This window comes from Ailuropoda melanoleuca, chromosome 1 (assembly GCF_002007445.2).
Source record: "Ailuropoda melanoleuca isolate Jingjing chromosome 1, ASM200744v2, whole genome shotgun sequence".
NCBI classification, from domain to species: Eukaryota; Metazoa; Chordata; class Mammalia; order Carnivora; family Ursidae; genus Ailuropoda; species Ailuropoda melanoleuca.
The window spans coordinates 52,173,218-52,185,365 of record NC_048218.1 but is presented as its reverse complement, the minus strand read 5'-3'; positions in this window follow the sequence as shown (position 1 = coordinate 52,185,365).

Here is a 12,148-nt window from a genome sequence, read left to right as displayed (position 1 = left end):
TAACTAAGGGAGAGAAATTCACATTGCAAAATGTCACAGAATAAGGTAGTGAATCTGAGAAGCAGTATTTTGTGAAAAAGAAAGAAGGTAGCTCTGAATTTTTATGTATATCAAACATGATGCAAGATAGAAGCAGTAACTTTGCTGGGAAGATGATATAACTACTAGCTGCATTTCAGATCTATCTGTGGAGATTTTAAACACTTAGATGTACAGGCTCCATCCAAGCACAGTTAGAATGGCCTTTTTGGTTAGGGGGTGGGCATCTGCATATCAGCAGCCCAACTGCTGTTCAGTGGACTCGTTTTTACTAGACCAGGATCATAAACCCCACACATTTAAGAAGACTCCCATCAAATGTTAGCTTTGGCATCTGGAAGGATGACTTCAGTTAATTACCTTGACTTTATTGCCAGAAACTGTCAGTGACAAATACGTTTCACAAAATACATGGATTACTGATGTATACTGCATGATTACGTTCTCTTAAGACTCAGATAAGGTCAGTTACTTTCTCAAACTAGAAGAACCTTCTCATTAGCTTTGTGGTCTTCACTGATGTCCGACATTGGTGCTCTGCTCCTCCATGACTCTTACAGTTGATCTCTAATTAGAATATAGTTACTTAACCAGATCTTTCCAGATTCATGGTACTTTTCGCTATTATTTTAAGCTTTCAAGCCCATAGAGTTTATGCTAAAGCCAAGCTAAAGGGTTATCTCTCATTTTCACATACACATTCTTTCTCTGATCAGGCCTGCCAGAAGTGAGACAGGGAGACCATGGAGGAAGGAGTCCACTTTGTTCTATTCTAGCCTGACTGTGAAAACCAAGGGGGAATACAAGAAAGATAACAGTCTAGGGTGCCTGGGTGGCTCAGTTGTTAAGCATCTGCCTTCGGCTCAGGGCGTGATCCCAGAGTCCTAGGATCGAGCCCCACATCAGACTCCTCTGCTAGGAGCCTGCTTCTTCCTCTCCCACTTCCCCTGCCTGTGTTCCCTCTCTCGCTGGCTCTCTCTCTCTGTCAAATAAATAAATAAATAAATAAATAAATAAATAAATCTTAAAAAAAAAAAAAGATAACAGTCTAACCCTACTGATATTCAAGAAAGGAAGTCCCAAGACCAATAATTAGATTTTATACAATGATGAAAAGCATGGATTGGTAGGAAAGGTGTTTTTCTAATTTCAATGGATCTTTGCTCTTTTCTTTGAAACTCTATAAATTTCTTAAGTTACCAAGCTATGCAAATTGTTGCAGGCAAAATCAAAATTATAAGTAAATGATATCTATTGCTGCACAAGAATAAAATAAGATTTCTATATTTACTGATAGGTCAAAGGTAAGTTTCCAATAAGGATTTCATTCGTGATACAGCTTTGTACCAAGTTGTGCTGGTCCCCAAGCCAATTTATTTTAAATGGTGGATTTTCTTATCTTCCCAACTCATTTTAGTTTGGAAAAACTGCCTTTACTCTGATACCTCTGAGTTCTCCAAACAATATCACAAATAAGCTAGCTCTTCATGTATAAATCACAGAGATTAAACAAACTCCTGGGTAATTTGACAAACAGCCATAAAACGTATTTTGGTTCGGTCTCATTCATTTCCCTCTTATTTCTTCTGATACTCTGTATTTTAACTATTGTGTAGATACAGATTAACTATTTTAACCAATTTTATTATCTAATATTCTTCATTTGCTTTTTGGTAATATTTTTAAAGGGAGATAGGAGTAGGGAAAGTTAGTGAATTGTTCTGAATGTCCTTCCGGACAAAATGCTGCCATTCTTCCCAATTCTCTTATATTTCTCTTACAGTGGTAAACACTGCACTTGAATACACCAAGGATGTCCTAAAGAAGTCATTAATTACTTATTAAGGCCATGTAATTGCTTTTGGATGGGAACTCATTCCCTAATTCCCAGTTTAGAAAGGCCATTTTCAGGAGGCAATTTAGGATTTTACTATTTTGGAATTATATGTCAGGCCATAGTTGAAATGTTTATCAACTACCTCAGAAAAAAAGAAGAATCCTGAAATAGCTCCCTACAGTTTATTTGAATAATTCCTGGTTTTCATCAACTTGGATTTCATTGAGATGAGCGAGCAAAGAAAACTTAACTCTTATAGTACCACTTGAACCATATGAACTTGTAATTTTATCGTCCTACATTGTACACTATTATATATGTTAGTTTTGGTCCCGAAGTAGATTAAAAGGAGGAACAGTTAATTGAGTGCCTATTAAGCACCTGTGTGCCAGGTGCAGGGGAACAAGGAAGACTGAAACGGAAGTAAACAGGCAGTTACAACACAAGCTGAGGAGTGTTATGATGAGCAGAAATCCAGGAAGTTAGAAATGGCAACAAATTAAGCTGCAGGTTTTCTTTTCTTTCTTTCCTTCTTTTTTTTTTTTTTAAGATTTTATTTTTTTACTTATTTGACAGAAAGAGAGAGCACAAGCAGGGGGAGGGGCAGAGGGAGGAGGAGAAGTAGGCTCCCCGTTGAGCAGACACATCCCCCCACGTGGGGCTCAATCCCAGGACTCTGGGATCATGACCTGAGCCAAAGGCAAACACCAACTAACTGACCCAGCCAGGCAGCCCTAAGCTGCAGGTTTTCTAAGTCTTCCTTATAGGAACCTGTTGACTGGCTGTGGTGCTTTAAAAAAAAAAAAAAAAAGCTACAAAATTATGTCATTGCTCCCATCAAAAGATGGCGTGGTTTTGTCCCCTTCCCATGGCACTGGGTGGGCTTGTGACTACTTTGACCGATACAATACAGCTGAGGCTGGATCATACAAAGTGTTTTTTGTTACTAGCGAACACTTGGAACCCTAAGCCACCTTATGAGAAGTCTGACTACCCTGAGGTCATCATGTCCTGAGGAAGCCAAGCCACATGGAGAGCCCATGTGTAGACCTGCTAGGTGGCAGTCATAATCTTCACACTCTCCCACCCCAGCTGCTCCTACGAGTGAACAAGCATTTAGAGGAATCCAGCTCCCAACTATGGAGTTACCCCAGCCTTGGAGTTATTACAGGATATCTTTTCCTTTAGGGCCCACGGTTCTTGGTCATGCAGCTTAGAAGAATGAAGAGGCAGACCAGATGAAGAGTGATGGGCAGCAAAGCAAAGTTTATTGAGCCATAGTAAAGTTTATTGAGTGATAGCACAAAGCTCCCAAAGAAGGAGGGGACCAAAGAGGGTTGCCACCAGAGTTTCTTGGTCTAGGGGTTTTATGCTGGCAGGCTGTTTTAATCTGATTAACCCTCTCTGTGCCTGTCATCCAATCAGGTTTTTGTCATCTATCTATCATGTGGGAAAGGGTGGAGGACTCCTTTCCTCTTAGGGCAGGGCCCTTGTCCCTGCCTTTCTTTTTTCCAACTATCTTCTGTCAGAGCCTTCCTAGCTGAGTCCCTAAACATTACAAAGACAAGCCGTGCTTGATACGTTGTATTAGAGTTCCTGGTTCATCGGATCTATTATCAAAAGAAAATTCAAACAGTTTTTACTTGATTTCAATATTTTATTGAATGAGAAATAAACTGTTCGCAAACAGGGAGACTTTAAAACTGAAAGTGGTCTTGTTAGGTAGAAGCTAGATTTGAGCAGTGGAAGGAACGCCCTAAGGAACTTCATTCTTTGACCTGAAAGATTAGAGAGCCCAAGTCCTGGAAGGAAGAACGATTAGAGTAGGCAGTTGATGAGAAGGGAGCTGGGGATAAGGACGGAGATAAACAGGTTACACATTAAAAGCCTGAGGGCACAACATCCTGCCTTACAGCTTCCCAGACCTTGGAGCTAACAGATCAAGAGCCACAAGTGCAAAGCATGTGCTCTCCCCTTCCACCTCTGCCCCAGGGTAACCCCTAGACTCATTATAATACAGTCACTTTGTGGTTACAGCCCCTCTCCCACCCCATGGAAAATGGCTGCCATGACAGTTCTGGTACAAACCTTATAAGGGTCAAAAACTACCCTCCCACCTTTGGGAAGAGTTCCCCAAATGATTGGAAGCAGCCTCCATTAGAGACCACTGTGTCCATGATGCAAGACTGCACTCACATAAAAAAAAAAGGATCCCTGTAGCCTCAAGACAGTTGCCACCTCTAAGCCTGCTGGCTCTCTCCTACCTTGAGAGAGAGGTCCTTAATTAACTGCTTTGTGCTTGCTACTTTTCTTCTGGCTGTCTTTATTCAAATGTGGACCCTCACGTAAATCATTCTTGGCAAATCCAAGAACTGAGACCTCCATTCACATAAAGCAGACTCTCCCCACTAGCAACAGTGTGGGAAAGTACATCGTTTTCTGTTGTGATTGGTTACTAGTAACTTACATTCCATTTAGGGTAGAAGCACTGTATAATCTTACTTATTTGTAGCTCATTGGAAGCTGAAGAAAGCTTAAGTTCTGTAAGAAAGCTTAAGGTCAGAGTCACTGAGGTGGGAAACAAAGGCAGAAGGAAATGCAGTTAAATTAAATGTCCTTACAACCTGCAGCCCATTGACAAATACTTGAAATAGGCAGATTCTAACATTTCTCCAGGATCCTATGAGCCTTCTTTAGCATATGAAAGTCTTTTTGGAACTTGCCTTTAATAAAACCACCATGTTGTACCTCAGCAACACACTGACATTCAAAAACTACATCATTTGGTGCCATGTTGGGTGCCACTTTGGGCCACACTGGGCACCAAATGATGTAGTTTTTGAATGTCAGTGTGTTGGTGAGGTTAGTGGGGTCTGGAGCCAATGGCCAAGAAAAAGTTCTTGAGATGTCTTCCCTGCAAAATGGTGGTTTTATTAAAGCACGGGGGACAGGACCCGTGGGCAGAAAGAGCTGCTGCCTGCTGCTCCTTGTTGCCTTGGGATTGTGAGGCGCAAGTGATTATACACCTTGGGGTTGGGAGAAGTAATGTTAAAGGCCACACCTGCTACCTTTCTTGTTTGTCAGAACAACAATTAGCATTAAATCTCAGCTTAACGCAGCTGGAGAGACGCTGAGTCTTACAAGGGAGGAAAGAGACTATACCCTAAAGAATTACATGAATGAACCGGCATATGATAGGAAGAATCAGGAAATTACTACTGAAGTAGATTTTGAAAGTTTTTTTTTAAAGATCTATTTGAGAAAGAGTGAGACAGCACGAGTGCCAATGCGGGGAGGAGCACAAAGGGGAAGGAGAGGAAGAGGGAAAGAATCCCAAGCAGACTCCACACTGAGTGCAGAGCACAACATATGGCTTGATCCCACAACCCATGAGATCATGACCTGAGCAAATCAGGAGTTGGACGCTCAACCGATTGAACCACCCAGGTGCCCTGATTTTGAAAGTTCTTAATCAGTGGGGACAGAATGTACAACCGAAAAAGCCAGAATTCATTGACTTGGGGACATTTTATTAAGAATCAGGATTTAAAAGCCAAAAAAGGACCCAGAGGATAGGTAAATTCACAGCTGGGGTAGCTCCAAGAAGCTTGGGTAACTCTCAGTAAAGCGGAAATATCCAAATTTTCCTAGCAGAAAACAAATGAAGGAATTAAGTAGCTGAAAGAAGTGAACATGTGGTATGGATACATAAGGCCAGAAGACCCACCAAAAGATTATGTTCCACAGGAGGGCCCAGATAGCACACGGTTCACTAAGGCCATCAGGAAGGCACTGGTAAGAAGGGAACCAGCACCACTGAGAAATTCTGTGATGGCTTTCCTCTACAGGCCAGAAATGCTGGTACTAGAAACAGTTGCATAACTGGGCTGGTTAGTATCCCTGGAGATGATGAGGCTTTGAAGTAATAGAGGCCAGATGGCAGCACTTGTCCGTCAGGAGCTAGGATGGTGTAATTACCATAATGACTGGCAAGACCGCGGACCCACAGGGAGTTGTAGAGATGGTTAATAGAGCATAGTGTCTCTCGGGGCAAAATAGATGGACAGCTAACAAGGGTGTTGCTTAACATTACAACCAAGTAAGAACAGAGGAGCAGGGTGCTGAGTGTTTCTGCCCAACGAAATCACAGTCACTTGCTCAGTTCCCAGACTGGGACAAATTTTCACACTTATAACCAATTTGTTAAGGAAGGGACTAAGGTCCCAGGAGGAAGGACTCTGCCACACCACAGTTAGTAAGTACCATGATGATACAGTGCCTGTCCACATGATTTGAATTGATACATTTGGCCGTTGGAGTAATCCCCACATCATGTCGCTGGCCTCTGGAATAAGAGTTGTCATAGCAGGATAGTCAAATGGAAATCTCTGAAACCACCTCCCCACCAGAGTAAATTTAAAACATAACAATATCCCATGAGTAGGTGTTGCAAACATAAGCACCAGGGTTATATATTTGAAGGATGCAGGAATGGTTGCTCTTATCATTATCCGTTTATTTTGGAGTTAGATGGATCCTGGAGAATAACTGTAGACTATCACAATGTCAACCAAGATCCTAACTTGTAGCTACTATGCCAAGCCTGGTAGAGTTGATAGAAAAAATCAAGGTGGGGTCAGGGACACCATATATAGTCATTAATCTAGTGAATGTATGTATTTTATTCAATCCAAATCAGGAAAGAGGATCAGAAACATTTTGCATTCACATGGATGTCTGTCTCATGTTAGGAAGAACCATCCTGGCCACATGCAGCCAGCCAAGTTTTGAGTTCTAGTCAGAGATCTGTAGGCTGTAGGTGATCAGAATATGACACACAAAAATATGCAACATTGACATAAGGATTATTTTGAACTGAAGACAATTGAGAAATAGCAGATGCCAAAAAAAAGCTCTCTGCCTTCCCCCACATTTGCCTAAAACCGTACTGAGACTCTCACTCATTGAAGACTCTTACAAGCCCAGAGAGAGCACTGAGAGAAATCTATGATGTTGCCTTACCAAAACAAACCTTATCTTCCATTATTTTCCCCCATGTATTTACCTTGGAAGCTTAAAACCCTTTTCCTTTGTTTTGTCACTTCTCTACAAATTTGTTGTCCTCTATTACGATGTTATGTAAGCCCAAGTTCTAATCACCTCTTTGAGTTACTCATTACTGAGTTTCTCTCACATGTATGCTCATGACACATGTAAATAAACTTTTTCTCTTGTCAATCTGCCTTATGTCAGTCTAATTTGTAGGGCCACAGCCAAAGAATCAAGAAGGGTAGAGGAAAAAGTTGTTTTCAACTTCAACTTGTTAGATGCTTTATTTTGGTCATTATTTTTTGAGCCAGTAACCTCAATTTGAGATGATAAAACGATTCCCTTAGTAGAGGCAGATATACCAGGAAATGAGTGAAATTTATGCTCAGGGAACCTCACTTGCATTGCCCCTTTTAAGGTCCCATAGCTGATTTTGAATTCAAAATTTCGTATTTTTTAATTAAAAGGAACCCTCATTCCCCACGAATTGCATAAACTTCAGGCCCCACAAAGCCTGGATCTGTCCCAGGAGGCTAGTAGAGCAGGCTGAGAAATTTGGATACTGTCACAAATGGGGATCCATATATGGATATTGGGTAAGACAGTGACATGTCCATATTTGCATTTTAAAAAGATTACTCTGAGAACAATGTAGACAAAGTGTGAAAAAGGACCAGATCTGCAGGGAAAACTATAAGGAAGCCATCATTGTATTCCAAGCAAGAATAAAGACCTTTTTCTTTTTCTTTTATAAAAGGACTTGGTGTTTCCTTTGAAAGAACATGATCCTCTGGGGGCATTTCTAATTTTACTTATAAAAGCTTCTGCCTCCCATTTCAGAAGCATTATTCTTCCTCCAAGAAGCTGAGGAGATTCAAATCTTTTGCAGTGTAACAGTCTGTCCTTGCCTTCAGAAAGTAAAATATGGAATTTTCATACTCAACAGTGCTAAATTACTAGCATAAGGAAAATAGCAAGAATTTGTGTTTTAAAATTAGCTGTCAGTTTAAAAATTGAGAATAGAATGGTTTTTCAGAAACCTGTTTAATCTAATAAAAGATACAAATAGAGCATATGCTATATCCCTGGATGGTAAACTCAATATTATAAAAAATATCCTAAGAGCACACATTTCAACATTAACCAAGTTTAGAGTTCATTCAGAAGAATAAATATGATAATCAAGATTGAGAAAGGCAAGTTGTTCTATTAGAGAGTAAATCTTATTTTAAAGCCATGAAAACAAAAACAGTTTTAGAAACATGAGAATAAGCAAAGAAGAAGTCTGTTCAAAGTTTGGAGTCTGGAAATGGACAAAATAAGTATAAACGTGTCACATTAATAAGGAAAAAATGGGCTGGTAGGTGGTTAGTCATTTTTTCACAGCATTATGGAATGAAGGGGAAATCATCAACTCCACTTCATGGGGGAACTGTGGGAAAGATCTCCCCTTCTTCCTGGGGGCCAGACAACCACACAGTCTTTGTACCATCAATTGTCTACTCTTCCTCAAAGATACTATGAAAAATCCTACTCTGCCTTGGAGTACTGGGGAGAAGGAAGAAAAGTTTTACGCTAATTTTGAGTATTCCTTTGAATTCTGCAGACACACACATGCACACTCACATATACACTGGGCATGTAGATCAAGCACAAAGACTTATTGAAAATTAAAAGCTGTTAAAAAGTCATACAAATAGTTTTTAGTATATGCTCTTGATTCAGGACTATCTTGGGACAAGTTCTTTGGAATTTACTTAATTAAACACATTCCAATTTGAATTCTTAGCAAATGGGCCACAGGTGCATATTCTTCTCCAGATTCTGGAAATATCTGATTATACATGACAGACCCCTTGCTAAAGTTCCCAGGCAAAGAGAGTTAGCTCATGCCCCTGTACACACAAGCAAAAGGCTAAAAGGCATCAGCCCACACATTAGATACAAAGGAGAGGAGCCATCATGTTTGCTCTGCAGTTTGGCTCCCCAGGCCAGAGATCTATCGCAGTCATATTGATTCTCCTACTAGTGTCCCCTTACTAATTCTTCCCAACCCTTCAGATCCTAGGAGAAAAATGGTATTAGAAACAGAGAAATTATCAGAGGCTATGGGGGTACAGAGGAGGCCCACCCAATTGTGCAGGGACAGAATGAAAGAAGTCTGGAGAGCCTTTTTCAAAAGCACTCTTGTCTATATCGTAGGTTGCACTTGTCAATTGACATGTGTGTCCTGCAGTAGGGTATGAGATATTTCAGCACAGACATCAGGCTTGTAAGCCTGTGTATCGCAACGCCCACACATAGTGCCTAACACATTATATGTACTCAAATATTTGCCGTGCAAAAAAATTGTAGAAAATATTCTCCATGGCTGTCAAAAGCAAAACACTGATCTTTGGATCTGTTAGTTTGGGCTTTCATGTTCACACCTTCAGAAAGAAAGAAAAAAAATGTTCTCTCATTATCAAAATCTTACTAGATGCAAAGACAGAATGGATTACTTGTTATATTCATGAAGCAAAACATCTAGTTACGGAGTAGAAATCATCTATACTAAATAGCTAGGAATAAAAATAAGACAATTAGATTTAATGTTTATTATTACATAATGGTTTAGGCACTGGGTTCCAAAAACCCACAATAAAGTGCCAATAACCATTGAGAAACTGGTTGTCAGAAAGGCTGGTGTACTATGCATAGAAAGGCAGAGTTGTACCATGAAGGTGTAGCATCTAGCAGATTTTGCTTTTATTAGGCTTTAGAGAGCCCCATTAACAAGCTTGTTGTTAGGTCATTTATTGTTTACTCTCTGCTTGAATTTAATTTTTACTTGGGGGAAAATGCCATCTCAGCCTGTAAAGTAAATTGAATTTTCTTAATCTAGCTCTTAAAGAATAAACATTTCTATTTAACCTTCAAAATTCTGAAAATCAGATCAACCCTTCTTGTTAGTACCCAGTATGTATCAAATCAAAGTGTTACTATCATATATGATGGAATAGAACTCTTATTAAAAAACTAGACTGTTTCAATATTTCCAGTTACTTTTCTGCTATTTTCCTATCTGACAGTATATACAGAGCTGGTCAATATGTTACACCTTTAGCAGCCTTACTTTTTTGAAAACCTTAGCTTAAGATCATCTTCACTACTTCAGTTCATATTCCACACAAAGAAATTCTGAAGTGTTGCATTTTAATGTCAGCTATTGTAGCAAAAGCTGCTGATGCCTGCCCAGATCCCTTTTTACCAGGCTGTTTTCATCCCCCAGTTGCTATAAATACTGGCCACTCAGTGTTCACAGCTGTATCCTTCTCCAGAAAATCACTCTTGGGCAATAGAAACTACCTCACCCAGAGATGCCTGGGAGAGCCCATAGCCAATGACCTAGTAAACAGGGATATAAAGGCCAGCTTTCTGCATTGTCCACAATAGCTAAATCGTAGAAGGAGCCGAGATGCCCTTCAACAGATGACTGGATTAAGAAGCTGTGGTCCATATATACAATGGAATATTACTCAACTATCAGAAAGAACGAATTCTCAACATTTGCGGCAACATGGACGGCACTGGAGGAGATAATGCTAAGTGAAATAAGTCAAGCAGAGAAAGACAAGTATCATATGATTTCTCTCATCTATGGAACATAAGAACTAGGATGATCGGTAGGGGAAGAAAGGGATAAAGAAAGGGGGGGTAATCAGAAGGGGGAATGAAACATGAGAGACTATGTACTATGAGAAACAAACTGAAGACTTCAGAGGGGAGGGGGGTGGGGGAATGGGATAGACTGGTGATGGGTAGTAAGGAGGGCACGTATTGCATGGTGCACTGGGTGTTATACGCAACTAATGAAGCATCGAACTTTACATCAGAATCCGGGGATGTACTGTATGGTGATTAACATAATATAATAAAAAAATCATTAAAATAAAAAAAAAATAAAGGCCAGCTTTCTTGCCTTAAAAAAGTGGGGCATCTTTGTGGTGCCATTCATGCCCTAGAGAACATCTCATGGTACCTGTTACAAAGTTCTGTTGAATTTCTTTTCTAATATCTAAGTATCATTTTTTTCACTATTTCAATTGTCACTCATCTCAGTTCAGGACCATCTCTCACCTGACTATTCAAATTGCCTTCTGAATCAATATTCATCTTCTTATAGTCCCTTCTCTACAATATTGCTGGAACATTCCAAGATATGAATCTAATCTTCTGCTCCCCCTCCCCCAACACACACACCCCCTACTTATATCCTTCATTAACTAACCCCATCACCTACACAGAGGCAATAAACTGAACTCAGTTCACACATGCGCTATGTTTCTCTCCCAAAAAAATGAGACCATGAAGCAAAGCAAAGCCTTGAAATATGTACAATATAATTGTATGGCATTTATCTACCTTGAGAACCGAAGTTAGCTAAAGCAGTTAACTATAATCTTAATGGAGTTAGAAGACTTCCATTAGTAGAGAAGAACTAGAAAATGAAGTAAACCCAGGGGAATGGGTTACAAAACCACTTCCCTTTCTAAGTTAGGGAGTCTATTATAGCAACTTAGGACTTAGTGTGTCCCACCGGTGTTTTGGACAAGAATCTCTTCTACCTCTAGCCCAGGAATCTCTTGGTACATTGCATGGAAAACTTCACAGGTTCCGGTTGGGATGATGACTGTTTCCCAGGTGGTATATTTTAATCATGGAAAATTGCAACACTAAATATACTAAGGCATAGTATAAACCCACAATAGTAATAATTATGCTAAAGAATAATTTCTACATATTTGATACTTAAGTATCTAATGTTTGAAAATTTGGCCCATCAGAGAAACAGACTGATTTGTGATCCCCATTTATAATATGCAATTATGTAACTAATTTAGACTTGGTTTTACACTGAATTCTGTTTACAAACAGTATTGGAATACTTAACAGAATGTGTTTCCCTCCCCTCCCATATTTTTTTTAAACTTTAAATTCAGGAGATTTTACAATATCTGGAATGGTCTGTCAGACAATGTTACAACAAATATCGTAAGTTTATGAACAGTTTAAAAACCTCTGTAGAAATTTAAGTTGTAAATGCACTTGACTATAATAAGTTTCCTACATTTACTAACTGAAGAAGATTGAAAATCAAAATAAAAGTTAAGAATGAGGCTTCTCAATTTTGAACTTCGATGCATTAATATCTTTAACAACTACTAAAGTAGCCCCTGAAAT